The 15654-nt window shown below is 31.4% G+C and overlaps 1 protein-coding gene and 1 long non-coding RNA gene across 3 annotated transcripts in view; one reads left to right on the forward strand and one right to left on the reverse strand.

Moving 5' to 3' along the window:
• Nucleotides 1-6673: 6673 nt before the first annotated feature.
• On the forward strand, nt 6674-12252 carry LOC105766397 (uncharacterized). Of its 2 annotated transcripts, none has more exons than XR_001125214.2 (5): nt 6674-6880; nt 7089-7325; nt 7443-7505; nt 7588-7946; nt 8053-12252. It is a non-coding gene; the product is annotated as an uncharacterized LOC105766397 (long non-coding RNA). The 2 variants fall into 2 exon arrangements; XR_001125213.2 differs by having other exon boundaries at nt 6675-6880; nt 7424-7505.
• A 1129-nt stretch (nt 12253-13381) lies between these two features.
• Nucleotides 13382-15654, reverse strand: part of LOC105767165 (disease resistance protein At4g27190-like) — a 92610-nt gene continuing 90337 nt past the window's right edge. Inside the window, exon 5 of the mRNA XM_052630050.1 lies at nt 13382-13958. The gene's annotated coding sequence lies outside the window, so the exon portion shown is untranslated. The remainder of the gene's footprint in view (nt 13959-15654) is intronic.

Genomic DNA, 15654 nt, shown 5'->3' on the forward strand with positions numbered 1-15654 from the left:
AAATTGATTTCCAACCATTGTGGTTGTTATGGAATTGAATAGAATCATTGGGTTGTAAAAACCAATGCATTAATGTCACCTACAACAACAAGTATCGATACCTTTGGAGGGGTATCGATACTTTGGGCATTAAATGTCTCAATTTAGTTATCATTAAAGCCTATAGTATCGATACAATAGGGTACGTATTGATACTCGGACAATTTATTGCTTAATTTTCAAAACATTGAACCTTAAAACAGTATCATTACCAGGAGAAGGTATCAATATATTTGGTAAGGTATCGATACTTTGTATTTGTCCTCAATATTTTTTTAGAAATAGAAGCTCAATTCGGTATCGATACTATGAAAGAGTTTCGATACTTTGGTCAAGGTATTGATACTCTTTTATTCGTGCTCCTTTTTTTTGAATTTCGAAACTTAATTCGGTATCAATACTAGAAAGGGGTGTCGATACTTGAGGCTAAGGTATCAATATCTTATTTAGGGTATCAACACTTTGATCCTGTGAGCATTTTAACTTGTTTAAAATGTTAGAAAAATTGTTTATTGTATTGAAGAACTTCCAAAATATTTTTCAAGTACTTGAAATATTAGATTTAAAATTTCTCTCTCAAAATATTTTGAAACAAATTTTACTTTCAAATTTATCAAGTTTTATTTCAAAAACAAGTTTTACTCAAAACATTATATTTTTATATCAAAACTCTTATCAAATTAAGGCTTGACTTAACAAAATATAATCTTTAAACATTACATCTAAATATTAAATATTAAAAATAAATTTATAAACATATAATATACAATTTATTGTTATAAACTAATAAATAATTCATTGAAATTAATGTTTTAATTAACATCTCTATGAGAAAATGACAATTTAATTCTTTTAAAAGTTTAATAACCAAATTTAGATTAAAAACAAGAGTCAAATTTAATAAAATATATAAAAATTGAGGGCTAAAATTATCATTATACTTTTAATTAATTCTTTTTCTTTCACCTATGCAATTCTATAATTACATTACAAAGCTATTCCATCCAAAACAAAAAGAAGTAAATTTGTGGTTGAGCCGGTAGATAGCATAAATAGAAAACTTGATGCCTGTGAAGCTAAAACTCTCCCTATGTATAGATAAGCAACTTCGTACACTTCATTTCTCTAGTTGTTGCGGTTGCCACTATATTAATTTTTTCACTCCTCAATTACAACACTAAATACTATTATAAGTAAACAACATTATTGAAAAGTGAACTATTAGTTAATGAAGTCCTTGAGTGTTGGGGAGAAGCAAAAAATAAAAATTAAAACTAGGGATAAATTTAAATTGTAATTTTATAATAATAAAAATACAATTTCACAATTTTAATACTTTAATTTATAAGAATTAAATCAATTTTTTATCATTTTTAAGAGAGACCAAAATGTAATTTTACCTTTACTATTTAAAATTTAAAAAAATTAAAGAGCTTCAATAAAAAAATCATTTTTGGGGTCGGACCTACAAGCCCCTAATTATGCTACTACTTGGGTGGATGCAATACAAAAAGTTTTTGATATTTGAAACTCCAAAAAAAAAATTGACTATAAATATCATGCAGAGGATTAAATGAATGTCTTTGTTACATGGTATGGTTGTAAATGTAGTATCGTTTACTTTTTTCAATATTCTTAAATATTTTGAAGGGTGTTAGAGAGTTGTAATTCTACATTTATATTTGGATATTCGTCAGAAATTATGGGTGTAATACTTGAATTTGTAAGTTATTCAAGTTTGAAAAAGTTCGATTTGATAATTATCAATCGAGCTTAAATTCAAACTATTCAATTATGAATTAAGTTAAAAGTCAAACATTTTAATATTTGATATCTTGCGAGCAATCGACCTTATATATTCTTTAATTAATTTTCATACTGTGCAATGTATAGATTTATTGTATGTATTTATATAAAAAAGTTAATATAAAATTTGTATTTAAATATCATGGAAAAAAATTAAAATGCACGTACAATAAATTAAGTGCTAAATTAGAGATATGATTTGTGCCAGTAGAGTAACGTGTTAGAAACATAAAAATTTTGGCACGTTACTAAGGTTACTATAGTAAATACGAAAATAATCTTAAAAATTTATAATCTTAGAGGCTCATATAAATTTTTAAGAATATCAAATTATAGATTGATTTTTATCTTGACTGCTGATATAAATTAAATTGTACTATTAAATCTGAAAGAACTCAACTATAAATAGAAACCTTCTCATTTGTAATCATCCCATTGTAACTCATTCTTGATTAAGATCATACTTTTACGAGTATTTACTCGAACACTTGGTATGCTATTACTTTTTTGTAGCTTTTTTTGTTCTCTCGTTGCTTCTTTATTTTTTCGGTGCCCACTTTCGAGAGTAAGATTGACTTTAGGCGAATTTGAAGCAAAAAAATCACCCAATACCACGCGATTTGTAAGACTATAAAGTTTTAGGCGCGTGACAATATTTTGTGGTTGTAATTTGCTCCAATATTACTTTGCTTTACTAGTTTAAAGTGTAAAGATTAAGGACACAGATTTGATTTACTTCTATGATTGTTATCATTTATTTCAGGGAAATGTAGGCTTAATGGAAAGCCACTTTATATTCAATAGATGGTTATTGTTAAGGTATTATTTACTTCGAAACCAAGACTGTTCAAACATGGATGAAGAGTGAAGAGATCAATCTATTTTTTGTTTTCCTTGATGAAAATCTATTGTTCTTTTTTTTTTTCAAAAAATTTATCTAGTAAAAATAACTTTCCATCCTCAATTTGCAGCTATGTCATTAGCAACAATTATATTAATATGTTATTGCTTATACTTGTTCTTTGAAGGTGGAATTATGTGTTCCAAACCTTGAAATTCCTGGCATTGTACTTGATTTATGATCGGCTATCACTTCTGTATTTTGCAAAGAAAACTGATGCGAAACAGAGTTTTAAAGCTTTTACGAGCTTTTGGTTTCCATTACTGAAGCCGTCTCTGATTGTCCTAAAAGAATTAAGAGTTGTTTCTAATGATCTGAGTGGTTTTCTCCAATCCGGTTTTAACTTTGGATTTGAACTAAAAAATCTTATTAAACTCCATAAGTCTCACTGCTTTTAATCTGAATTATAAAAGTGAGTACTTTTGGATTGGGTTGTACTTAGCAGAGAACTTGTGTTCCTTCCTTGATGAGGAGAAATTTGAAGACACTGTTCGTAATTATGCTCTTATATCCGCACTCTTTGTTTTTGTTCTTTTCTTTTATTCTATCTTTTTATAATTTAAATCTTTTAATCTGTTCATGCATTTTTTTGTGTATTTATTGATTAATATATTTACTTTAAATTTAATAGATTGGAGTAAGAGTCAGGTTCTAAATATCTCACCTGGAGGAGGACTACAAGCAGCTCAATTTCATTCTGGTATTCATTCTCCCACAAAGCATCTTTAACTATTCAAACTTTCATATACAGATTAATTCTCATTGTAGACCCTGTACAAGACATAGTTTTGTGTTGAGGTTAAATTTAAACTAGGGTCATGGTTGATTAGATTTATGGGTGTCTGAGTTGATTTAATGTAACTAGTCAAGGCATAGTTTTTGTGTTGAGGAGTTGGTATTGGGAAATTATGAACACTAGTGCTGGTCTTCTTAGGAAATTTGTTTAAAATCTGATCGCCTTCCTTATTAAGTATTGTTTTTCTTTGGCGAGGGTCGCTTGGCATGGTCTTTGTATAGTATCGTACCTATTTCAATGTGATATTACTATTTTAGGTTAAATGTATTCATTTAATTACATAAGTAACACGTTTCTTATTTTTTTAAGATATAAATAAAAAAACATAAATAGTTATAAATAAATAAAAGAAACACATAAACAATAATATTATTAATTATATAATTAAACAATAGTTGATTTTAAATGATTTACTAAACCAATTTTAAACTAGCTATAGCATGAAGATAATTAATTTGGATATGTTTCATTTATATTAGGTTAATTTAATAAATAAATTTTAAATTTTATTAACGTTGATTTATTTAACTTAAAGAACGAATATAAATAAACAAAGATCCAACTCATAAACTATTTATTTACGGCCTTAAACTTGACTTATATCCATTTAGAACACTTAAGTAACGGTAATTTATTGTCAACTTTAGACTTCAAGAACTACGAAATGAATAACAGTTGGACGGATTTGTCAACGAATATCAAAATGGAGTATAAATTTTTCTAAATTAGTTTGCATTTAAATTTTTATATTTAAATAATTTATTTAAAGTGATTGATCTACAAGTTAACTCACGCATTACCTTATATTTATACTTTCTCAGAGAAAATTTTAATTTTGTAATTAATAAATTTAATTTACAATTAATTTTTACATTAACTAACTAAACTTTTATAAAGAAAATTAGAAACCCCATCGGTTAAAACTAGTTATTTTTCCTTTTAAAAATCTAGTTATTTTTTTAAAAAAGTAATATTTTATTATTTTATATATTTTATATATTTTATATAAAATTATATAAATATTTTATTTTATTTTTCGTTATTCTCTACATCTGCTTTATGTTCATGTTCGGTTTATTAAACTAATATTAAAATTATGCATTTTAATATTTATATTAATATATTAATTTAATATAAAAACATATATTTTAATTTTTTATTTATATAAATTAATATATAAATATTTTATTGTTTTATTTTTAAAAAATTAATAATATTAATATATTATTTTAAAAATAATTATTTTATTTTATTTTTTAATATTTTATAAAATTAAATGTTATAATATTTTTATTTTTTATTTTATTATATTTTAATGTAAATATTTTGTAAATACTAATATTTTATATTTTATTTTAAACTATATAAAAAAAGGATATTAAGGGTAAGACGATAAATTAATAAATAAGACTTATGTTTTAACTCATAGAAAATACATGGTAAGAAGATTAACTGTTTGACACAAGTGTAAACCGTGTTACCCTATCTCGTACCCCTAATATTGTATCGAAAAACACATGGTAAGAAGAGTGATATATATCCAATTTTCAACAACCAAACAATTTGATGTAGTAGCATCTATCTTTTATCCATCATTTGAGAGTTGAGTGTTATTTAACCTAAAACTCCTTTTTTACATCAAGCCTACCAAATGTGACCAGACTATCAATTTGACTATAATTCTATATAAAACGATAAAAAATAGAGTATTTTTAAATTAGAAAATCTTAAAAATATATAAATTTGAAAATTAAATAAAAATAGATAAAATTTTAAAAATATATATATAGATAAGTGGGAGAAAATTAAGGAAAATTATCTTTCATTATAAGAAAATAATGAGAAAAAAAATTGTATTTGTTTTTTCAGTTTGGATTTTGAATAATGTTGAAAAATTTGAAGTTGCCGCAGTGTGCTATGGGAATTGCCCACTACCCCAACCACTATGACAAACAACATGCCATATTTGGAAGATTGGCAATTTATTGATTTGTATCTTTGGGTTGAGCTAAAATTGTAGGATGAATCAAGCTCGTTAATAAAGATCATATCACTTGGAGAAACTTATTTAGAAGAGTGGATAGGATTGGATTGGCTTATATCAAATCCTATGGATAAAGGAAGTTGGATCGGATCGAAAAAGTGAAGAGTTGGCTGTCAACTGTCAATGTTTATTGTGGTTGTTAATAATATTATATTGTATTTAGCTATTTTAGTTGTTGTTTAGTAAGGATTGTGATAGATCTTCATTATGTTAGCAAGTCTCGAAATCTCTATATGTAATTAAGAGACTTGTATACGTTGATGCACAAATTATTAAGATCATTTATATGTTCAAGTGAGGAACATTGTTTTGCAAGAGTGCATTTGTGATTGTAAAACTTTGTATTGTGGTTTTGCAAACTAAGTTCTCTGAGGGAGAATTTAGTGGCGAGTGATCTAGTCTTTGAAAGTATAAGAGTGAGGAATCATCATTGGGGTGTGATACATTTAGGTTCACTGGTTGTAATTGTTTAAATATAGTGATTCTACTGAGCAAGGCTTCACAAGTGTATGGAAACTGAACTGCATAAATAAACTTTAATGTTTCCTATTTTGTTTTTGCTTATCACAGTGCTTGCAGAAGTACACACTTTTGTAGTCACTACTGCTCATACTTTGCTTGTTACTTAGCAACAGTTTTAGATCAACAACAAATCGTTTAAATGAATTAAATTTTATTAATGGAGTTTGAAAAAGAATATTTTCTGGTATATTTTGTATTTTTTTTTACTAAAAGAATGGGATTAAAGTCAATTTCACAAGTCTTAGTGAGATTAGTTTGAAAGAAGTTCTTCAACAGCATGGAACTTGACTTGAAGGCATTACTAATTTTTTCCTATTTTGTTTTAAATTTGTTATTGGATTCTATTAAATAATATTTTTCTTTTTTTTTTGAAATTTCGACTGGATTAAAATAAAAATTGAAACAAACAATCCCTCGGGCTTTAGCCCAACAACTGAATCCTAAGAAAAAACTGCAATAAACAGGCTAACAACCATATAGCCCACTTAAAAGTAAAAACAAGAAAACAAATTCCACCCTCCAGCCGAACGTTACAGTTGTCCTCATAAATTCATCTGACTTTTCTCTGCCCAAGACAACTGAAAAGTAAAAGCAAAATCCCCTTAAATCTTTAACTTTCTGATTGCTTTTACAACCTGCATTAACTCTTTCATTTCAAACGTCATTCCAAATGTCGAACCCCATCATCTTCTCCCCTCTCCTTTAACTCTGAATAACCAAGGCGATTTAACTTTGATACATCACAGATCGATCGTGAAGTCTCTCCCACCAGGTACTTCTCCTCTCCCTTCTGTAGTGATCTTTTGCTAATCTATGCGCCTCCACATTTTCGGCCCTTGGGATGAAATAGAATCTAACTTTTTGGAAAAACTCTTTTAAGCTTTGAATGTCACTGATGATTGCTCCTATTTATGATCTGTCTCGTCTTCCACTTTGACATTTTGTAATCACTGTTTTTGAGTCTCCTATTATGTTAACAGTCTGATATCCCAACTGGATCCCTAACCTTGTTGCTTGAAGTCCTGCATATGCTTCTGCTGCAAACGGAGATGCAACATTTTCATGAAGGATTGATTTTGCTTCAACAATTCTACCCTCCTTATTTTTAACAATAAGACCTGATGCAGATCTGTGATTCTGTGAGTCAAAAGCCGCATAAAAAAATGGACTTATTTGCCCTTTGTACTCGCTGTTTAGGCCTTGCACTGGCTTCCAAGGTGATTACCCTTTCCTTGATTCCTTCCAGTTCTGAAATGTAGCTTTTAATTTGTCTGGATATATCCCAACTGGTGCTATATTTATCTTCGTATATTAGCTTGTTCCTGCTTGTCCAGATTACCTACAACCCGCAACAAAATCCCACGCACTGTTCATTTGTCCCTTCTCTGAAGACCCACGTAAGCCAACTCCATAAATCTAAATGATTATTGTTAAGTACCCAGGAGAAATTTAAATGACTCCAAATTTCTGTCACTATAGGGCACCGTTGGAAGACATGGATGCAATCTTCTTCTTCCTGACCACATCTCGAACAACTTCCTTCCGTCATTACTCTTCTTAGCTTAAGATTGGAAAAAGTGGGAATGTAATTCCACGCTATTTTCCACACTGTAATTTTAATTTTAGAAGGCATATGTAGATTCCATAGTTTCCTGTAAAAGTTTTTAGAATCGACCTGTAAATAATCATTAGGATCTATTGTAGATTCCTGTAATAGTTTATAGTCGCTTCTTACTGTAAAAATCCCAGTTGCCTCTCCTCTCCATACTTGGATGTCTTCGTGAATAGTCTTTGAAAGCGGGATCTGCAATATCTTCCCTGCAATATTCGTATTAAAGGTACTGATAATCAAATCTCTGTTCCATGTTCTACTTTCTTCATTTATTAAGTCGGCCACCACTTTGATGCTTTCACCATTGTTGTTGTTCTGTGATCTGTCTACAGTCACTCCCGGCACCCAGCGATCATTCCATATTGAGATATGATCTCCTACCCCTACCCTCCAGCATAAACCGTCCATCAAAAGTTTTTTTGACGACCAAATACTCCTCCAGGTGAGGGAAGGTAGGTTACTTAAAGGAGCATTCATGAAGTTCGTTCTCGGAAAATATTTAGCTTTTAAAACTCGGGCTAACAAAGAACTTGGATAATTAATAAGACGCCAACCCTGCTTAGCTAATAATGCTATATTGAACTTATCTAAACATCTAAAGCCTAAACCACCCAATTCTTTTGCTAAACAAATGTCCTTCCATGCGCACCAATGTATACCTTTACTCCCATTGTTTTTCTGCCACCAAAATTTTGCAATAATACACTCTAATTCCTTACAGAAAGACTTAGGGAGTAAAAAACAAGACATCGCATATGATGGTATAGATTGTAAAACTGCTTTGATGAAAATCTCCTTACCTCATTGTGAAAGATATTAAATGCTCCAGTTGTCAATACGTTGCTTGAATTTATCTTTCAAAATTTGGAACGCTGCCTTTTTCCTCCTTCCCACCAAGTTAGGTAGCCTTAGGTAATTTTCCATATCATCAGATCTTCGCACCCCAAGAATTTGGGTTATAGTACGTCTTTCCCCCTCTTGTGTGTTGCTGCTAAAAAAAATCGTAGACTTCGAATAATTCACTTTCTGACCTGAACAAACTTCATAATGATGCAGAATCTGTTTTAACTGAATTGAACTCCTCTCTGTAGCATCCCCAAACAGCATACAATCATCTGCAAAAAGTAAATGTGAAACCTACGGCCCACTTCTGCTTGCCTTAACACCTCTGACTTTCTTCTCCTGCATTCCTAACTTCATGAGGCTAGATAGACCTTCTCCACAGAATAAGAATGGACTCAACGGATCCCCTTGTCGTAGTCCTCTAGTGGGAGAAAAAGTTTCTCCAATGTGTCCATTAAGAACCACCGAATAAGAAACTGTATTCACACACCTGAATAGTGAAGCCACCTATTCCAAGTCGAATCCCATTTTCTTCATCATCTCTTCCACAAAATTCCATTCTACCCTATTGTACGCCTTACTCATATCTAACTTGACTGCCATAAATCCTTTTTTCCCCACCTTCTTTTGTTTTAACGTATGGAGTAATTCGTAAGCCAGTAACACATTACCCGAGATCAATCTCCCAGCTATAAAAGTACTTTGTGCAGAGTCAATGCATGTGTCTAGTACTTTTCGAATACGATTTGCAATAACTTTAGCCATTAATTTGTATATAACATTACACAAACTAATGGGCCTAAACTGTGTCATCTCCTTTGGGTTTGAAGTTTTAGGGATTAAAACAATATTTGTTTTGTTGATTGGGCCAATCTCCATCCCTCCATTCAAAGGACTCAGACAAAAAGTAATTGCCTCTTCCTCAATAATTGCCCAACATTTTTGATAAAATAATGCAGGAAAACCATCTTCCCCTGGTGCCTTCGTGGGTCCTAATTTCGACGACGCCTGCTGGATCTCTTCCGTTGTATATCTCTCTTTTAGCGTTAGATTGTCCTCATCCGATATACAATGAGAAACTCCAGATAGAACATGCTCAAAATTTGTTCTTCTGCCAGCAGAAAAAAGTTTTTGAAAATATGATTTGGCTATCAATTCCATTTCCTTTAAATCATCCGTTTCCCTCTTGTCATCATACTGCAATTTACTTATCAAATTCCTCTGCCGCTTCTGTGTTGTTTGTATATGGAAAAAGGTTGTATTTTTATCCCCAAGTTTTAGCCAGTTAACCCTCGCTCTTTGTTCCCAATACCGTTCATCTTTATCAATCTCCAAATTCAGTTGGATTTTCGTATCAATCAGATCGACTAAATTATCTTCATCTCTTTCAGCCTCTAATAATGTGACCAGTTTAGAGGATAACTATTTTTTCCTTCCTTCTCTAGAACTTCGAACTCGTCTAGCTCATTGCTCCAATCCCCTTTTCATACTATTTAACTTGCTTAAGAACTTGCCCTCAGAATGCCCCCAAATATTTTTCACCTCAATTAAGAATGAATCCTCCAGCACCCACCATGCTTCAAACTTGAAAACTTTTTGAGTTCTCTCTCTAAAGTCCTTTTTTGTATTAACCAATAAAGGACAATGATCAGAAAACGTATGTGGAAGGTGTAGAATCTGAAATTCAGGGAATTTTTGCAACCATTCTTCATTTGCCACTCCCCTATCCAATCGCTCTTGGATATTATTTTCAGGAAGATTCTCTCTTTCCCATGTAAATCAATTTCCAATAAACTCCATATCAAATAGTCTGCACTCCTTTAATGTCTTACGAAAAACTTCCATTCATCCTTCCTCTGGCGGTAAACCACCTTTTTTTTCAAAACTATACATAATTTCGTTAAAGTCTCCACAAACCATCCATGGTAGCTCCCCAACGGTGCCTAAATGTCGTAATAGGTTCCATGCCTCTGCTCTTTCTTGTGGATATGGCGACCCATAAAAACCTGTAAACCTCCATTTGCACCCTTCTTCTGCTTCATCAATGATCACATCAATATGTCGTTTTGAAAAACTTTAAAGTTGAACGCTTTCCCCTTCTCGGCACGCCAAGCATAACCCACCTCTAGAACCATCAGAGCCAACATCAATGCCATTAACAAACCCACAACTTCTTCTAACTTTTTCCATATGATTACTATTTATTTTTGTCTCCATAAAAAAGATTATATGGGGATTATGTAGCTTCAGCATATACCGAAGTCTTCGAAATGTCCGTGGACTCCCCAATCCACGAATATTCCAACTTAAAATTTTCATTGCGATCGGTCGGCTTGCCACTTGGCAGTCGCCGATAATTGATGACTAACATCTACTACTTTCTTGCTCCTTTCGGCCAAAATGTTAGTCCCCTCTTTGGCCAAGGTATCTTCCATCTCCCTTCTATTTCTCTTTTTGCCCTCCTCTCCAACGATCACTTCATCTTCAAGATCATGTTCCATTGAACTATTCTCCAAGTTATCTCTCCAGTTCCTAGTACCCTTCGCTGTGTAATATTCCCTCCCTGCCAAATTTATTCCCAAAACTGGATCAAGAAATTTACTGCTGCCTCTACTTTCCATTGGACCCCTGACATAAGTCCCCCTATTCTGCCTTTCCCCATTACTTCCTCTCCCTTGTACCTCGCTTCCTTCTCGCAACCATACACTTGTCATCATTTGAGCTCGACGAGACTGCGCCTTCAGTGATAAATCCCATCCCATCTCTTTAGCTTCTAGTCCCACTTCCATCCTTACTTCATAAAAGGAATCATTATGGCCCAAACGACCGTAATAAAAGCAAAAAAGTGAGTCTTTCATATTTAAATCGAACATATGAGCACTTTCCATAGCACATTATTTGTCTTTTCCTTTTTAATGGCCGCCTTACATCGATTCTGACACGTATCCTCATGAAATTTCTACTTTCTCTCCCCAGATTTGATCCATCATATTCCATAAACTCTCCTATGAAATTCCCCATTTGAATTGCCAAATTTTCGGATACAAAACCAATTGGGACGTCATGTATTAGGACCCACAAAGGTGAGTGTATTAAAGGGATCGTCAAAGGATCCTCCCCCCTTAGAAACTTATGGATGATCAGTAAGTGATTGTTAAATGTCCAAGGTGAACCATTTAAAACCCTTTCAAGATCCATTATATGAAAAAATTGAAATAAATACCTCTTCTCCCCCAGATCTCTAATTTGAACTCTCTTCACCGAATGCCACACGTTTGCCATTGTATTACTCATTGCTGGAAAATGGACAATACTTGCTGTTAAAAAACATCCTACCAATTGCAAAACTTCCACTTCTCCATTCGTTTCCACATCAGATTGAATCTGGAGAATTATGTCTTCCTCCTCTAACAAGAAAATCTGTATAAAGCAACGTCGTCACATCAAGATCAAAAACAAAAACCAAAAAAACCTAAAACTGCTAAAAAGCAGACAGAGACGTGCTAACTTAGCAGACTTTACTTTATTGTTTCAACCATTTTAATTATTATTATTAGAAAATTTTAAAGAGAGTAAATAATTAGTCATGGTTAAAATATGTTCCAAGTTGTGTTTTATCTTTATCTTTTTATGTCTCAATATTGAACAATCTTAAGCTTTACTGCAATATAATATTAAGTTTTCTTGTATGTTTCTAATCACATTTAAGCTTTGTGCAGAATGAATATTATATTAAGATATTGAAATTTATGTATTTTTAAATCCATTTTCATGATTTATGGCAATGTTGAATATTTTGTTGTTGCAGAAATCAAAATTTTTATATAGAATTTTCTATTTTTAAAAATAATATTGAGTTTTTAAAATTAATTTTATATAGAATTAGGGTTAAATGGAGAGAAAGTATAAAAGCTAAGGGTTAAAATTCTCATTATCTAACTAAAAATTGTGGTTGTTAGCTATTTAATAGTTGGATAAAAAAATAATTTCGAAAATGTTAGTGGCCAAATTGTAGCTCTTTCAATTACGTGACACATAATTGAGGGATTAATAGTGTAATTCCATTATCTTTTTTAAACATATGGATTAATTCACATTTATTTGGAATCAGTTATTAATTCACTTATGTATTTAACTAGTGGTGGAGCTAACAATTCCTCTTTGGTCCACCATTCTATATCACTACCAATTGGCCATGCAGTTTCTTGAGCTGTAGCAGAGATTCTTCCACTATAATTTCATCAACTGATTGGCTTGCCTGCAAAGCAAATTAAACCTTCACTTATTACTGTTTGCTTTTGATGATTGATGATGAAGAAAGCAAAGCCAGTTTTCCAAAATTGGACAATGGATGACATATTAAGAACAAGAACTGTGAATTGAAAATAATAATGCAACAAGAATATCTAGAAAGAAATATTGACAGCCAGCAGAAACCATATACAGTTGATGCAATTTCATTTAATCATTTAAAGCATTAAAAAAAATGAATTTCTCTCCGGCAGCCAAAATAAAAATATTGCATTAATGCATAGAAATTAAAGCTTAGTATTGGGAGAATACATAGAGAAAATAATTGAATGGATGAATTTCTGTTTTAAAGCTTATTGTTGAGTTTGGAAGAGTAGTGTACCTGTGTTTTGGCATGCACTGATTTCTCTGAATCAACACTAAATCTTGTGGTTATGTTGGGACAACCTTCTACTGTTAAACGTATCAAAAATGGGAAAACAAAATGATAACCCGCAGGGCTGAAGCTCACGAGGTTTGGTAGGTTACCAAGCACTAAGTCGTTTAATCGAGGTAGGCATATCACTTTCTCTCCGTCCTTACTCACATTTGACTCATCTCCTTCAAACACCTGCTCTAATTTGGAGACCCTTCTAAGGTATAAATGAACTAGGTTTGGAAGGCCGCCATGAGCAAGAGTAATGGGGAAGAGACATTTCAAGTTTTCACAGTCAATGATTGTAATCCAACTCAAATTAGGGAAGCAAATAGGTTGGAGATGATGTTGTGATGAAGTTTGATCCTTCTCAATTATTTGCTCCAATTCCTCACAGTTAGATATAACCAAAGTCCACAATTGTGGCAAATTTCGAGCGATGGTAGGTGAGAAGATGTATCTTAACCTTCTGCACTTGAAGACTGCCAATTCAGTGAGATTTTGGAAGTGTTCAACTTGGATGGGACCGGTCCATATCACCCGCAATTCAATTAGTTCGGACAACTTTAGGATCTTTAGACTTGAAAGATTATATCCAGAATATTCAAATAACTCTTCAAAATTGGAAATTGTTAAATATTCCGTACATGTTGATGTTCCTCCTCTCCTTTTAGGGACTGTCACGTTGCTTATTTGCTTCTTTTCTGTTATCTCCAAGAAGTACAATTCCTATAAAAATATCATCAATTTAAGAATAAGCACAAGATTTCTTTTTCAATCTTTTATAGTCGAAGAATTCAAAATTTTAAAAAGTTTGATGTTCAACTCAAATAATCATAAATTACAAAAAAAACCTCCAAAAATATGATGCAAAACACAACATAAATAATATTACGTAGTACTAGATAGCGTTTGCAATATATATAAAAGAAACATAAATAATATATAATTCTCATATAGATGTTATTTATGTTACTAATTGGTATTGTAATTAACTAAACTACTTAAAGGTTTATTTAGATTAGTTTTAGACCAAATTCTACAATGCAAACTATTTTTAAAGAGTTATACAAGCATTTATTTATTTTATACCAAAAAAAATTCAAAAGGTGAAAATTTTAATAAATAATATATATAAGGTGGTCTTACTTGTATATTAGTTGGAACGATAAAAGGTGTCAATTGAGGACATTCTATCACTCTTAACACGTGTAAAGATAGCGATGTCAGCACGATGTCGTTTCTACCCCTTCCTTTCAATTGAGGCAAATTAATTAACTCAACTTCATTCAATCGTTCAAGACTTCGAGACATTGAGATTAACACGTCTGGTCTTTGGATTATTTCTTGCAATTGGAAACAGCTCTCTATCCTCAGAGTTTGCAATTGCCCAAGACTATTAGCAACACACATTGGGAAGATAAATTTCAACTTATTGCATTCTGTGACTTGTACTTCCCTTAGGCATTGGAAGCTTATGGTTGGTACTTGTGAGTCTTGGATTATTTCTTTCATTCCAAAGCATCTCCTTATCCACAGAGTTTGCAAATTGGGCGCATTTAGTTTTTTAGAGCTACCTTGAGCAACAATAATTGAAAAGAGAGATTTCAAGCTTTCACATTCCAAGATATCAAGTAGAATCAGATTTGGAAAGCAAAGAGGTAGGGGATGATGTTGTGATGACGTTTGATATTGCTCTAATTCCTCATATTTACATGACTGCAAATTGCTCAATTGTTCATTTGTCATCTTCCCAATCACCAATTCCTATAAACATATCATCAATTTTCAATTTCAAAATGTTCAAAGATGTCAACAACTAACTTAACATTTCATCAATTAATTTCCTTACAAAAAATTATTTTACCTTAAATCAATATTATACTCCAAAAATGTGGTACAAAAACAATCATAAATAATATCACATAATCAATATCAAACAACAATATAATTTTATATAGCTTACTTTTGTTTACCCACATAATAGGTATAATATAGTTTAGTATTAGATAAATAGTTTGCAACATATCTAAAACATAAAGTTTGGATAATTTTTTTTTGAAAATTTTATTAATCTTATTATATGGTATTATAATAAACTAATTTGTTTAAAAGGTTATTTAGATTAGTTTTAGACCAAAATCATAAAATAAAATCTATCTTTTAAACAACTATTCAAACAACGAATTATTAAAGAAAAAACAGAAACAAATAAATAAATAATATAAAACAAAAAGAAATGCAGTCTCTGAAGATTTCGAAAACACAAATTCCTTAGAACATAGGAAATCTATAGTGGGAAGGGCAGTAGGAGCAGGGTAACCGACTAGTCCAAGTTGACCAAATTTTTCCAAAAGCTCAGGGATATCCTGGATTTTCTTCATTGCTTTCTTGCTTAATTGATATCTCCAACTCCAATTAGGAC

The sequence above is a fragment of the Gossypium raimondii genome, chromosome 5, assembly GCF_025698545.1.
Source record: "Gossypium raimondii isolate GPD5lz chromosome 5, ASM2569854v1, whole genome shotgun sequence".
NCBI lineage: Eukaryota > Viridiplantae > Streptophyta > Magnoliopsida > Malvales > Malvaceae > Gossypium > Gossypium raimondii.